Raw genomic sequence first — 15618 nt, forward strand, 5'->3', positions numbered from 1 at the left:
CCAGGCTGCACAAGGGACCCCCACGCAGAGCAGGCCCATGCTGGTCGTCCCCCAGTCCTGCCCTCCAGAGGGAGGCTGGGTGAGGAGTCCCAGGCTGCTGTGTGGCCTCTGCAAGCCACTTGGCTCTGGGCCGGCCTCAGTTTCTCCAAGAGCCCTCCCAGCTCCTCCCAAGGCAGAATTTATTTCATCCCTGCAGCAAACAATAATGTCATTCATAGTCCTGAAGACAGAGGACATTCAGAACCCCCCACAGTGGTGACTCCATGCCCTTCTCCCTGTGCTGGTGACCACAAGATGACTCACGCTAGCGTCCAGGCAGAGAGATGTGTGGCTGGGTGGCGAGCACTGGGTCACCTTAGTGAAGCAGCTGAGTGTCCCACTCTGGCCTCTCAGCCCTGGGCTGGTTCTCAAGCTGCCACACTCAGGGCCCTCCCACCAGCAGACAGCCACTTACCAGGATGGCAACAGCTGGCTAGCAGGGCTGGGCAGGGGCCAAGGCTGGCCTGCAGAAGAGTGCACTTTCGCTCTGGGTCTGGGGGACCTCGGCCTGCTCAGAGTGAGGCCAGCGCTCCGTGCAGTGGCATCTGCAGCGGGCCACAGGACTGGCCCCGCCCTGGCACCTCACGCCTCAGGGCCCCGTCTCATCTCAGTACTCGCAGCCCAAGAGGCTGGTCCTGCTGTCATGTGCGCTCAGCCAGAGAGGACCCTGAGGTTCAGAGAGGAAGGCAATTGCTTGGCCAGTCAGGGATTCCTGGCAAGGAACTGGGACCCACTTCCTGGCACCCAGGGGCCCCAAACCTGCTGGCTGCCTGCAGATGTGTGCAAGCCAAGGGGTCTTCCAGGCACAGGAAGGGTGGGGAGACCCCACTGGGAAAAGCCAACCCCTCCCAGGTGACCTGGGTCCACCCTGGGCCAGCCCAGCACCCCCAGGCTCTTCCTGGCCAGGCCCACTTCTGTCTCTGTGCTTCAATCTGCCTGCTGTACAATGCGGCGAAACTGAGCATTCTGGAAACTTCATCCTGGAAAGTGGGAGGGGGTGGCCCAGAGGGCAGGATTCAGGTGGCACCTGGACTGAATGGTGGCCCCACTGCAGGTATGTCCACACACTGACCCCCGACCTTTGGATGTAGTTAAGTGAGGGTAGTTAAGAGAGGGTGCCACTCACCCGAGCCAGATGGGCCCTACACCCAATGACAACCATCTTTAGAACACAAGAGAAAAAGGTCGAAGAGGGAAAGAGGCCGCAGTGGTGTGGCCTTGAGCCCAGGGAGCCACAGTGGACGGCCACCCCCAGAAACTGGACATACAGGGAGGGTCCTCCCTAGAGTCTCAGGAGAGAACATGGCCCTGCCTCTGGCTCCTGGACCAGAGATAAGGTGCATTTGTGTTGCTTCCGGCCCCAGCGGGCGGGGCTTCCAGGGTCGTCCCAGGGGACGAAGTTCCTTCCCAGGATGCTCAGCAGTTCCACTTGCCTCTGACCTCACCCCCTGGCCTGCCGTCAGGGAGAGGCTGACTCTGTGAGGCTGTGTCCAGCTGGACTGGGCATCTCTGCGCTGGCCTCCCTGATGCTGCCCCCTGGAGGTAGCTCCTGCCTCCCCACCCCCTGGGCTGCTCGCCAGCAGCACGCCGGGCTGGCCATTCCACCAGACTCGCCCGCCCCATCTGCTTCCCAGGCTCCAGGCTCTGTCGGGCTGCTTTCACTGTGAAGGGCCAAGCTGCTTCCCCCGCCCTGCTGATGGGGTGTGGCCCCCTTGCTGGGGGGCCTGTCATGCAGGGCCACATTGCCCCTTCCCAGCACCTACCTCTGCACCTGGAAACTGAAAGCTTCCTCATCCTTCGTGGATGGAACCATCCAGAACCTTACCCCCTCCCCTGAAATCTTCACAGCACTGCCCGCCGGGGTCACCAGTGTTCATCCCTACCCACGGGCCTGTGTCCCGAGCCCACAAGGTGGACAGATGAACAAATGGAAGCTGGGCTCGGCCCACAGGTGAGGCCACACCTCGACACTGCTGTCAGGCAGTCCCTGGGAGCTCAGAATGTGTGGTGCAGAGTTGGTTTGACCTTCAACAAGAGTCTTTTGAAGGACTGGTATCTAGCACGGCTGTAGCCTGGGCCCAGTCCTGCCCCAGGACCTCTGCCAGGTGAGACAAGCCAGTGGATGGCACCGGGTCAGTGTGCCAGGCTGCTCACGGCACAATGGAGAAATGCCAGTGCATAGGAGGCAGCTGGTCTCCCCAGGAGATAGTGTGCTTAGAGATGCCCGGGGACTCACAGGCCATCCACTGTGGAGGGTCACTCCCAAGTCCATGGGGTCAAGGGAACTAAGGGAAGTGTAGGAAGAGGGCCCCGTGCACATGCTGCCCTGCGGAGACTAGGCTTCTGGGGGCAGGCCCAAGCAGGGCACAGGGCTGGGTTTCCACTCGGGGACACTGTCCAGAGGGGACCCACAAGGGCCTTTCTCTCCCAGACCTGGTGTCTATCCCCCGCGAGCGTGCCCTTGCCTTCCCTGGCTGCCAGACGCCCCATACTCAGTGCAGGGCACTCTCCTGGCCAGGAGGGCTGAGCCGTGGCTGCAGGGTGAAGCCAGGCCTGGGTGGCAAGGCCAGTGGCCAGCGGTGCCAAGGACGGGGTGGGGCTGGGCTTGGTGGGCAGGCCCTGTCTTGGGACACGGGAAGCATGTGCTGGCCTCCAGCTGCCCTCCTGCCTCCAACCACAAGCCAGTGGAGGTGTGCAGGATTCACACCCACGTCCATCACAAACACCGGCAGGTTTCCATGTAACTGCTGGAGGAAAGGCTCCCTCGCATGAGCACGTGGGCCACCCCGAGTTCCTGCACCTCGCCCACGGCAACAGCCTGCCTGAAGGGGCTCACTGCCCGCCACCACGGTAGCCTGGCACCCCCTCGCCTCAGGCCCTGCCCAGGATACTCAGGAGTGCTCCCGCCCGGCCCAGTGGCTCCCACTTGAGAGTGCGGCTCCACCCTTGGGACCTTGGTGGCAGGATCGTGCCTGGTTAGAGCACAGGCTTCACTGGGGACAGACCTGACTCAATCCCCTCCTCCCAGACTTGTGGCCCACTCTGGGCCTCAGTTTCCTTATCTGAGGAATGCGGCTGATAGCTCCTGGTGAGCCACCTGGTAGAGTGGTGGGCAGGCTTCTCCAGGAACGCGTGGCCACTGGGATTCCACTGGCAACCCTCTACCGGGCCATGTCAGGAGGACAGGACCTCAGAGTCCAGCAGCACTTCCCCTCACACTCCACGTCTGCGCACCATGAGCCCCTTGCCCACGGGCAAGTTCCACACAGGCGCCCCAGCCCTGCCCCCTTCTCTGCACCTACCCTTAGAGCCCTCCACTGCAGTGCCACCTGCTTCCTCAGCTCCACCTGCCTCTGAGGCCCCTCGCCCGGCCCACTCTCCTGCCTGCGGGACCCTCCCCCACTCCTCAGAGAGGCCAGACTCTCCACGCTCCTCCTCCCCGCATCAGTTCTTGGGGACAGGGACCTCTGTGTCTGTCCTCCGTGTGTCCCGGTGTCTGCACAGTGCTCTGAGACACACGGGTACCAGGACTGGCTGGCAGCATGCGCAGACGCCAGCCAGGCCCCAAAGCCAGGCCCCGCGGCACCCAGTCTACAGGGTCATTAGCCGAACAAACTCAGTCATTTGGTCCAAGTACCCCGCTTCTTCATTCCAGGGAGCCTGTCCGCATGAAGGATGCCCACACGGGGCTCTGCACCCAGCGAGCAGGGCCAGGCCCCCGGGCACCCCTCCCAGCCTCAGTGTCTGCGCTGGGAAAGCAAGGGCAGAAACAGCCCCTCGGCCAGCACCGTGCGCCCTCACACCTGGATCTGATCTTGTCTGGTGCTCCCCATGAGCCACAGGGCTGTGGCTGGCACCTTAGTCAGGACACCCAGAGGGGACAGGTGGTCTCCTCTGAGGTCAGAGCCAAGTTGGCCTCTGCTGGACAAGGAACCTACAGCAGGCATGACTTCCCCCATCCAGCCTGTTCTCCCACAAAGGGAGCAGAGAGCCACCAGACGTTCCTAGGACACCTATCATGGCGTCAGTCACACGGGGGGGACAGACCCCCCACTTGCTGAGGCCGAGGCACGGGGGTTGGAAAGGTTTTTCAGCCTACAGTCACCTCTTGAGGGAAGCAGCTGGGCCAGGGAGCCCCAGGAATCCCCTCCATGTGCCAAGAGTTGGCTTGGCTCTTCTCAGTCACCAGCTGCCAGGTGAGCACTCTGCCCTCCTGATGAGACTCTGGGGGGGCAGAGTGGGTTGCAGCCCTGGCCACTAGCCAGCATGGCTGAAGTCACCCAGCCCCTGGGGCCATGGATCCTAGGACAGCCTAGGACCCTGCCAAGCCTGGCTCTCGGGGGCTAAGGTGAAGAGGAGGAGGTCCAGGGCCCAGGCCCTGAAGGAGGCTGGCTCCCACCAACCCATGAGGACAGTGGGCATGGCCCCAGCTCCCAGGAAGGGTGGGCTCTGGGCAGGAGGTGCGCATCAGGTGCTCACTCCAGAGAAAGCTCTGAAAGAAGCAGAATGCCAGGCCTCAGTTTCCCCAAGTCGCAGCAGTCCCAGGGGCTGTCAGCCAGGCCAGCCCAGGAGGTCCACACTCCACAGAAGGCAGTGCAGCACTGACAGAGAACCCTGCAGCAGGCGGGCAGGGTCAGCACACAGCAGCCAGAGGAGGGCGGAGTCACCGCAGTGCACAACGGGCCTCAGCTCTCCCACACAGTGTTTCCCCAAACCCACGTTCCCATGGCACCAGGGAGAGGCAGGCACCACACCCTGCACCCCAGGATCCCTCCTCCATCTGGGGCTCCCAATCTGCTGTGGGAGCAGCCTCTTGTGACTCATACCCTTGTGACATCCGTTCTGCCAGACACTGACACATCGGCCAGTGATCTAAGAGTCATCTTCTACATGAGCTAGCCAAGCAAGACTACATGGATATTGTCTCAGAGGATGGCTTGTGCAAAGGCCCTGGGGTGAGGGCAAGAGAAGGTACTCACCTTCAGACATGAGGGAGAGAGGTGGGGCACATCAGAACTGCTTATCAAGGCCACGACATGCCCAGCATAGGCAGATGGGTGCTCGGACTTGCCCTGGCTCAGCTTGTGGGCACTCAGGCCTGGCTGCAGTCCTAGCTCTATGTCCTATGCTGTGTGCTAGGTCAGCTCTCCTCACTTCCTGAGTGCTTCCTCACCTCCAAGCAGACCACACGAGGCTCATGAGGATTCTGCTACAGGCATGGCCCAGAACAGGTGCAGGGTACCTGGGTGAGGGGCACCCTGCTGAGCCCCAACCCCAGGGCAAGGGATGACTTCGCATGGAAGCCAGGAAGCTCGTGCTGGGGTGCCGTGGGGAAGGCGGTCAGAGATGCAGCCCATTGTCCTGGCCAGCGCCCAAGGCAGAGGTCAGGTCAACCACAGTAGAGCCCTGCCTGGGCACGTACTACCTCCCAGGCTGGGCCCTCCATGAGCCCTCCATGCTGCAGTCACCTGGGGACATCCCAGGGCAGGCACGGGGACACCAGCTTCAACCCGGGCCCTGTACTCATGAGTCCAGTCCTTCCTGTACTGTGGTGGCCTCCTTCTGGCCCCATGAACCATCCAGTTCCTCAGATCTGCACCTGTAGTATTCCACTCAGGTAAGCTCATGGGTCAGGGCCCGGGTCACCAGATACGGCCCCCAGTCTCAGCTCCTCCTGGCACCACTGGGTCCTGGGTCCTTTGCTTGCCCAGGAATCCCGTTCACCACCCCATGGGTCCAGCGGCTGTTTCTGCCCGCCGTGCCGCAGGGGCCCTGCCAAGGCTGAGTCAGCAGCGCAGGGCCCTTCCCTCTGCTCTCCAGCTTGCTGGGGCCAGGTCTCTTCAGCCGTAGTGCCCTGCTTTTCCGTTCTTTCCCTGACACTGGTATTTCTAAACTGCTTTCAAAGGTGTTTTGCTCATTTTGATGCTGTCAATCAATTTGTACTCAGCGTATTTTACTCCAGTCTTCTGCTTTTTGTTACGATCTGTTCCTTAGTAAAATTGTGTATGCGCATGTGTGGTGTCTTGCAATGTGGCCCAGGCTGACCTTGAACTCCTGGACTTAAAGGGTCTTCCTGGCTCAGTCCCTGTGGCAGGTGCACACCTTGGTGAGCTTTAGGCGGGCCTCGATTTCTGTGTACAGGCTGCACTCTCACTGCTTCACTTCTGGGTTCTCCTAAGATCACTGGAGGGGACACAGGACCTGGGTAGCCCCTCTGCTGGAGCTGCAGTGAGCAGGAGGCCAAGGGAGCAAGCTATGGCCATCCTCAGGCCTGGGGTTCTGGCTGGATAGAGGCCAGGAGAAACAGGCCAGAAGGGAGGGAGCTAGGAGCACAGGAAGAGGTGCTGAGAGGGGCCAAAAGCAGGAAGCAGAGCAGGCCAGACCAGGGTTGGGGAACCAAGAGAAGTCCGTTCCTCCTGGGCCTGGGAACTCCGGAGCCTTCCAGGCCCGGTCAGTGGCTCCTGCCCTCACCCTCTAGTGTGGGACCACAGGGGCCGGGCCAACCTGGATGTTTAGAGGTGCAGTGAGGACAGGGTCTGGCAGGGGGCCCAGGCTGGCAGGACAGGGGCCCAGCCCCCAGGCCCCTCCCAGTGCAGTGTGGTTCAGTCCCTGGACAGGAGCAGGCAGCGGGCAGGGGTCTCCTTATCTCCCCCAGCTCCAGCCAGCCACTAGCCCAGCCCACTTTCTGAGGCCTAGCCTCCTGGGTCCCACCCCTGTCTCAGACACAGCGCAGGTAACTTTCACAGCAGCTGGGCTCAGCCTCAGGGTTCAAGGTCCTTGTCTGGTGTTCTGCCACACTGGACACCTCCCTGACCTCTTTGTGCTGTCCAAACTCACAAACTCCTACTTGGTTTTCTGTCCCCTGCTCAGGACATGCCAAGACTCCTTGGTGCCCATGGTTAGGCAGGTGAAAACGCCCTAAGCCTGCACCTGGGCATTCCCAGAGCCTGCTCCCTGGAGAAGGTTCTCTAGGCCTGGCCCTTCTTCAGAGATGCAGATATGTCCAGGCAGGGTCCCTGATCGCTGCAGGTTCAGATCATGAGACCTCGCAACCTGGGCTCTCTCATCTATCTGCCCAGCCACCCTGTACCTGCCCCCAGTATGGGAGCCTCAGAAGGCATCACTGGACCCCCCGGGCGCCAGGCCTTCTGCTCAGTGGGCCCATCTGATGCTTAACAATGCACAGGCTCCCCAAGACCCAAGGGCTTCAGGTCATCAATGGAGCTTGAGTGTCAGCCCCTAAGGTAGAGTGTGTGGCCTCTCCCTCCCCAGGGAGACAGCCAGGGGCCATGCCTCCATTAGTCAGAAACCAGCAAACTGAACTGGGTGGTGGAGGTGGGGTGGCCTGGGGTGGTCAGAACCTCCAGGGCCCTGTGTCACTCCAGTCTCAGCAGAGTCTGCCTCCCTATCCCATCCCCAAGGCCCCTCTGTGGGGTCCCTGATCCCCTTCTGGTCCTCTGAGCTCCCCATGCCAAACTCTCCTGCAGGCCTCCATAGGCTGCTCCTCGCTGCCCAAGCTCCTTCTGGGTCTCCTCTGGCCACTCACTGCAGGGCTGAGGTCTCCAAACTCCAGGGAAGCTTTGAAAACAAACCAGCCCTGCCTGGACTTCCATTCTGTGGCCCCCACCAGCCCCTCTCCTTCCTTCCTGACTTGGCCTGGGCCCTCCCCTCAGGCGCTCCACACGGCACCACCCTCGCATGCGGCCTTGTGTGAGGAGGCTGGCATGGGACCGGGTGGGTCGGGTTCCACTTCTCAGGACCCCAGGCCTGGAGGCCAGGGTTGGGAAGCTCCTCTCACAACCTCTTCCCCAGCAACTTCCCACCCTTGGAGTGGGCATGTTCACCACTGGCCAGGGCACTCTGCCCTCTTGGTCACATGTTTAAGAAAATGGGAAGACGGATCTTAGAAAGTCCCTGCCCCAAGTGGCAAGCCTTCAAAGCCAGGCCATGAATGGGGTGTGAGCTTAGCAGTGGGCTCTGCCCTCCCCCACTTTATATCAAGCGGACACTGGGGTCACAGTGGGTGCAGCCAGGCCAGGGCCCTCCTCACAGAAACAGCCTCCTCAGGCCTGGCTCCACACCACCTCTTAGGCTGCCTCCTGTGGTCTGGACTAGAAGGGGCTCAGTTAGAGAGGGCCACCGAGGAAGGTTTTTCCAGAGACTTCTGCCTCCACAGCTTCTCCCTGGAACTGCTGCCCCCTATGCATGTGTCAAGAAGCTGGCCCTGGGGATCCCAACCCTGTGCCTGCCAGGAACAAAGTGCTGGGTGCGGCCCCACAGGGCTGCGTACTGTCCCTTCCAGGTGGCATCAGAGAGACAAGGAATAGGTGGATAGGGAGGGATTCATGGAGGAGAGTGGCCGGTGGGCACAGGGTGCAACTTGAGACAGGGTGGGTGCAAGATGACCGGTAGCAGGAACTCCAGCTGTAGGCTGAGGACCCACGTGCCATCAGCTCCAGCGGGCAGGGAGGCCTCGTGGCCTAGCGCCAACCCTGGAGGCTCTGTGCTCCGTGCACAGCTGCCAGTGGTCACTGTTATGCATCTCACTCCCTCACCACTGGGCAGGCAACCCCAGCCCAGAAGCCCCATGAGGCTGTACTTCCTGTCCCTGTCCTGGCCAGATAAGGTGAAGGTGCCTGAATCCCATCACACGGTCTGATGGAGGAACCCAAGCAGAAGCAGGCAGTCCCCTCTGTGTTCCTAGAGGTTTCAGACCGCAGAAGCTGATGGGAGAGGAAGTCACTTCCTATCCTGTGCAGAGGGACTCTGTCCTTCACCCTGCTTGACCAACCCACCAAGCTAACCAGCATGGTGGCACAGAATTCCAGCTACTTGGAAGCTGAGGCAGGAGGATCACAAGTTCAAGGCCAGCCTAGGCAACTTAGTGAGACTCTGTCTCAAAATAAAAATACAAAGGGCTGGGGATGTAGCTCAGGGGTAGAGTGCCTGGGTTCAATTCTCAGTAATGCAAAAAACAAACACCCAGCTAACCGCTCCTGCCCGCCAGGGCCAGTCTCTAAGCACTACTACCTAGCCACAGGAGGACCAAGGGGACAGTGCCAGCACTGGCTCCTCCTCCTCCAGAAGGGACTTCCCTTTCTGGCCTTGCATGGGAAGGGGGAAGCAGCTAAGGTCAGGAAAACAAGATGAGTCTGTTTCCTGGCATGCCTCGGCCCATTGTAGCCCAGCCCCAGTCCAGGGCTGTGTTCCCTCACCTATCCACTGAGGGTCAAAGGCTAGCTTTTCTAGATCCTTCCTTACCACTCCTCTAGGGGTTGCAAACCCCACATTTTGCTGGAACCTGCCTTGAGTGCCACCTCTTTAGGACCCAACACCCAGGACCCCTCTTGGGCAGATGACTTGGGGGAGGCCAGGCTGACCCCAATCCTGGCCCCAACACATCTTTCCAAAGGAGAAAGGAAACACTTCTCTCAGGTGGAGCCACATGGAGCCCTTGTGCTTGGCAGTTCTCTTCCCCACTCCTTTGTTGTGCTGCTCTGGGGCCACCCAAATCAGGTCCAGGAGTGGCTGGGCCCCAGGAGGCAGGTGGAAGCAGGAGCCTGCAAGGGGAGGGGACTGTGCTGGAGACCTGGAGTGCTTGGTGCAAGGCCAGCCACAGTACAACGACCTGTCTTTATCTGATTGGAAACTCCACCAACCCAGACAGGCACGGCTTCCAGGAGGATGGGGTATGTTTGTCCCTGATGCCCAGTGGAGAGCTGAACACAGGTGGGGAGAGCTTGGCAGAGCTGCCATGCTGCCCGCTGCTTGCTTCAGGCCTGCAAGAAGGCCTGGGCTCAGGAGGGAGGCTGGGAGGGCCTTCGTCCCTGGAAACCTGCAGGCTCTGCACAGGCTGGGCACCCACAGCCCTGTGCCACGGGAGTTCCCAGGCAGGAGCAGGGGGCAGACAGGTCATCATGCACAGCAACCACTGACAGGGCTGGGTGCTCAGAGGAGGCACAGAGCTCAGGGTGGAATGGGGCAGGGTAGCCAAGAAGGGTCCCCTGAGCACTAAGCAGGATGGACTAATACCTTTAGTAAAAATTGCTTCTGAGGGGGAGAGGGGCAAGGTGGGCCAGACAGGCGGGGCTGCTACCTGTGGGCCTCTGCCACAAGTCCTGCCCTCTGACCCGTGGGCCTGTCCACTCCTGCAGCCCTGGCCTCATTCTGAACCTTGTGCACGGGGTGCCCAGCATGGAAGGCACAGGGCTGCAGGAGGCCCGAGTGGGCTGTGGTGCTGCCCTGCTCCCAAGGTATGGGCAGAGCCAAGGTCCACCCTAGCATCTGCCCTTAACTTCTCCCCACTTAGGTTAGGGACAGCCCACAGTAAGAGCTGGGACTTGGTCACTCCTACACCTGGCTCAGGCAATGGACAGGGTTCCCGGGACAGTCCAGGGAGTAGGAACAAAAGGCTGGCCCTCAGACTTTAATACCACAGAACATGACATTAGAGTGTAGGGCTCCTGTGTCCAAGCTGGAGAAGCTCCCCCAAACAGAACTGCCCTCCCATTCAGGGATGCCCCAGCTAAGGCCTAAGGATATGCTCTCTCACAGGGCCTGTGCTGCCCACAATGAGAGCTTCTTAATAGCATCTCATTTAATTGTTCTGACAACCCCATGAGTTAGACCTGATTTAACCCCATGTCACAGAGAAGACACTGGAGTGCAAAGACAGGCTGCTCCCAAGGCCAGGGACATGGCTCCCCTGTGGCTCCTGGGAGAAGCTTCACATGCATGGCTCCTGCTCTGAGACCCACCCCCACCCCCCAGGGAAGGCTGTGGGAGCAGGCCAGCCCTCTGCTCTTAGGGAGCAGACCCTCGCCACGCTGGAGCAGCCACCTGGAGCAGGCGTGCTTGGCAGTGGCCGCCCCACCCCAGGCTCCGCGGCACACAACAACATGTGATTCACAAGGAAGCAGAGGGCACTTCTTGGAATCAGAGTTTGGCCACAGGGAATGGGGTGTGGATACCATGAGGGTGTCTGCCAGTCCCTCAGGGCCTGCAGATCTCCCCAGGCCACTGTCCCAGGCAGCCAAACCCACACTCTTCCTGGAGGCCAGTTGGCAAGGATCAATCAAGTATGACTGAAACCCACCAAGGCCAACCCATGTGGGCTATGGGACAGTCACTCTGGACCCTGAGGCTGGCAATTCCACTGGGGGAAGAGGGGGGCTCTGGTGGCCTTGGAGCTGGAACCTCAGAGATGGCAGTGCCTGGGGAGAAGGAGGGAGGTGGGGGAGGGCAGCTGGGGCAGCTTCAGCCCCTCCTGGCAGCCCACACTACCTAGTGCCCAAGAGCAGCAGTGCAAAGCTGCTCCTGAGCTGACCCTCTGTGTCACTGGCCACACTCCTGCAGCTCATGAACAGTTGGGAGCTGGTCCTGAGTCCGAGTCCTGCAGTGTGGCCCAGGCCTGGGACTGCTACCACCTGTTCTACAGCACAGGAAACAAGGTAGGGAACATTGATCACCTAGCAGGCTCAGTTCTCCTGGACCATGGACCAGAGGCAGATGCTTCCTCTGGCTTCATCCTGTCCTCTAAGGGTAACTGGAGGGATCAGAGGACTACTTGGGGGGTCCCACTCTGGGGAGAGGACTCCAGAGTTTGGAGGGCTCTTTCCCCTGACCTCTAGGCTCCTCCACGTCTTTACCTCACCTTCCCAGATTTATCATGGCTCCCTGCCTTGGTTCAGTCCATCCCTGCCTCTGTGCCTGCCCGCCCTGCTCAGAGGCCTTCCTCCTGCCTGCAGACCTCACCTTCCCCAGCTCCCCAGCTGCCCAACCCTGCCCAAGCCACCCACTCCCTCCCCCGAGTACCAGACAAGCCACCTGGGGTTATCAAAGAGCTGTGCAGTGCATATGCCCAGGACTTTCTGAGACCACTGGCCAGTGAGAAGAGGACAGAGTCTGCCAGTCACTGACCCTTGGTGACTCCACAGTGGAGCTCTGAGGACAGAACCCAGGAGGTCCCAGGAGACTCCGCAACACTGGTCACTCTATGGACTCAGGCCTTGCCCACAGTAGGATCCTGGAAGCCTGCCCTGTTCCCCAGGCTGAGGTGGCCCAGCTGGCCCTGTCTGGCCAGGACACAGAGTAGCCCTAGGACTAGAGAAAGCACCCCTAGTGGCTCACAGTCACTGCATGCCAACCACATGTCACCAGCAGTCATTGGTGTTCACGGTAGAAAGTGGCTTACTATCCTGGTTTTGCTTATGAGGCAATGGAGGCTCAGTGTGAGCGCCTCCCAGGCAAGACGATGCAGCTGGCAAGTGGCAACTGCTGGACTCAAACCCAGGACCCCAGCCTGAGTTCATGCTCTTCCTTCAAGCCCCTTCTGTGGCCAAGGCTGGCCGTCTTGTGTCTCCTGACCCTTGGGCCTCCCTCCGTAGACCTGTATGTGTGCTTGCCTCAAAGTGGGAGTGCTGGTTGGGGCTGGCTCAGCACCCTATTTCCTCTGTCCATGTGAACAGGAAGGGCTACAGCAGACCTGGAGCCCACATTCCCTCCCTCCGTCTCCCTCAGATCAGCCTCCTTGGTGAGTATCTTCCTGCCCCCTAGGCCCAGGGGACTCCTTGAAGGGGCCAGGTTCTTTGTCATCACCCCTTTACCAGATGATCCTGATACCAGTTTTGGACTGGACTGCCCACTTGCCTGTCCTTCTAGCCCGACCCGATCCAGGGTGTTCTCCAACATGGGGTAGGGAGCCAGGTGGGGGCAGGAAGGGGAGGTAGACAGAGTCCTCACTCCATTGGAGCCCCCATCTCAGGCCTGGATCTGCCAGCAGTGGGTCCCAAGGCTGGGGTTCTACTGGGGCTCCTCCCTGCCAGGGTACCTGTGTAAAGGACAGAGAGGTAGCGCTTCCTCTGTGGGGCCTGAGGTAGCCCAGGCACAGTCTTGCCCAGGTCACTTGAAGTCATGCCAGGTTGACCTGAACCAAGAAACCTGCTACCAGCCCAGGACACCACCCCTGGGCTCTGCCCTCAAGACTGTTGGGTAAAATCCTACACATTTCATCGTGATCACAGCAGGGACATTTCCTGAGCCGGGTCCTGGCTATGAGCACCACCAGCAAGATCACACACCTGCGTCCATGAGGCAACCCCAATGATCCCATCTGGAGCTCTCACTGGCCACTTGGGGCACTCAGCGTGGTCACTCGACTTGGAAGAACGGCTGCCACTACTATCAAGGAATGAGCACAGTGCGCATAGAGAGGTGCAGGAGTGCTTACTCGGGTACGCACAGTGGCGAGGGAACAGCACCCACAGGGCTCGGGCCTCTACACACCCCCCGAGGCAGCAGAGGGAGGCTGGGCGGCTGGATGGGGCACCCGACACACAACTCTCCCATCCACTCTGCGACCCGCTTTGAGACTCAGAAGGGCGGTCAGTCAGCCCCGCGTCAGGGGAAACCAGCACCCGTAGGCGGCTCTCCTCCCCGCTCCGTAGAGCACGTCCCACGTCCGGATGACCCCCCGCCTGAGCCTGGGGAGGCCCCGCCGGGCGGGTCGTGTGACGGGGACCCGGCGGCAGCTGCCAGGGAGGCGGCGGGAAGGCGGGACAGGCGCCACGCACTGTCCCCACCCTGGGCTCCGGGACCGAAACCCGGCCCCGCGCTTCCTCAGGCAGTGTCCAGGTAGCTCGCGCGCCGGCGCTGACCGCCCGGCTCCCGCCCCAAGCGGTGCCCAGTCACCGCCGCCGTGGCCGCCGGCCGACTCGCGCCGTGCCTTACCCCAAGCGCTCCTCCCCGCCCGCCGACTGCGTCCGGGTAGCGCCTCCGGGCCCGCCGCCGCTGCAGCTCGCGCGGCCAGCAACCAGGCGCTCGGTCCGCCCGGCCCCGGCCGCCCCTGCCTCCGGCCCCGCCTCCTGGGCGCAAGCCCCGCCCCTGGCCCAGGCCCCGCCTCCCGGAAGCCAGACCCCGCCCCCATCCTCCCGGAGCCGCCTCCCTGGGTGCTCCGCCCCGCCCCGGCCCCTCCCCGGGCGCCTCGGCCTCCCTCCAGGCTCCGCCCCTGCCGGCACCCGAGCTCGGTCACCGTGCTGAACTAGCAGTCCCGGCGGTTCGAGCCCTTCCACATCCCCGCCCCGGGCCGAGAGAAGAAGACGTGCGTTGACTGCTTAAACACAGGGTCTGCGCCTGACACACAGGAGGTGCTCACTAAATGCAGGCCATGACCGTGAGAGCACAGTGCCATCCTCCTACGTGTCGGTCCCCAAGACATCCCCGCACCTTTTGAACCCGTGGCCCCGCTGGAGGAAGCGTGGCCTCCTCTCAACCCGTGATCCTGACCCTGGGGGAGACAGCATCCCTGCCTAGTGGGTCTGACTCAGGTCCAGACTTAGGATGGGGTCCCAGTCACCCGCTTCTGGCCCGGAAGGACTTTCTTGTTCTTGATTCCAGACAGACTCCAGTACACTCTCAGCCACTGCAATGAGACAGCACCTGGGGCCAGGGCTGGAACCACCAAGGTCTCACCTCCTGCTGCCAGGTGGGGAAGAGGTGGGACACAAATCCTTCGCAGACCCAAATAACCCTGATAAGGGGCAAGAACCTTGGGAAATGGCTTCCTGGGGATCCTTCAGGACCAGGCAAGTGACAGCGTGGAGGTGTTCTTGGGAGATGAGTGGGGTCTGCAGAGTTGGTAGGATACTATAACCTTCCACCAAAGAGACGTGCTTGGAACTTGAGGCTTCTGCATGGGGACTGGATCCTGAGTCCCAGAACCCAGGAAGGGTGAGCAGGGGAAGGACAGGATATGGCTGGTGGCCGTGGAGCTGGGGACAGGGGCAGGAGCTAGGCCCTACCCAGATGGGAGGCCAATATCTGCCCTGCTGTGCTGGACATGAGGGACCCAAGTGTGGCCGGGCAGCAGTGACAGGAACTGGACCAGCCCCTCCAGAACAGGCAGGGACAGAAGCATCCAGGGCTGACTGTGGCAGCAGGTGAAAGACTGGGTGTGAGTCATCCAAGCTGAGACACCTGAGGGCCTCGGGCAGACATCCCCTGGCAGAGAGCCAGGATAGTAGCTGGACTGAGAGGGGCCACATCACTGTTCACCTATCCCAGCACTGGATCCCACTTCCAGAAGGGGATACTTGGCTTCTTGGTATACCTCCTCGCTGGTGAGGCACTCTTGAGGTCAGAGAGATTAACTAGGGCTGGGGGGACTGCAGGAGGTCAGAAAACTAGGCCAGGCCCTGAGCCTTGATGAGCCAGGATCCACCTGAGCCTAGCCAGGAGCTCAGGCCCGCCAGGGTTGGAGGGTGGAGGCAGGAGAGAGTCTTCAGCCCACAGACGTCAATTGTGAGGTGACAGGGGCCATCTGTTGCTGGAGAACTGGTGCGAAGCCTGCAACCCTCCCCCCCAGCCCAGCGGGGCCCTACCTGCCTGCAGCCTAGCTCTCAGCACTGGGCTTGAACCCCAGTGACTTGGGCGCCGTGCTGGCTGCTGATGCTGGTTTCCTCAGCTGCCTGCCTAAGTCCCAACTCAAGATTTCCTGGGTCTGGCCACCCAGCTCTCCTTCTGTCTACCCACCTAAGGTTGCCTGTGACCCCCTGCCACTTCTTGTCCAGGGTCATTTTAACT

Source organism: Sciurus vulgaris (assembly GCF_902686455.1).
Source record: "Sciurus vulgaris genome assembly, chromosome: 9".
Taxonomy (NCBI): domain Eukaryota; kingdom Metazoa; phylum Chordata; class Mammalia; order Rodentia; family Sciuridae; genus Sciurus; species Sciurus vulgaris.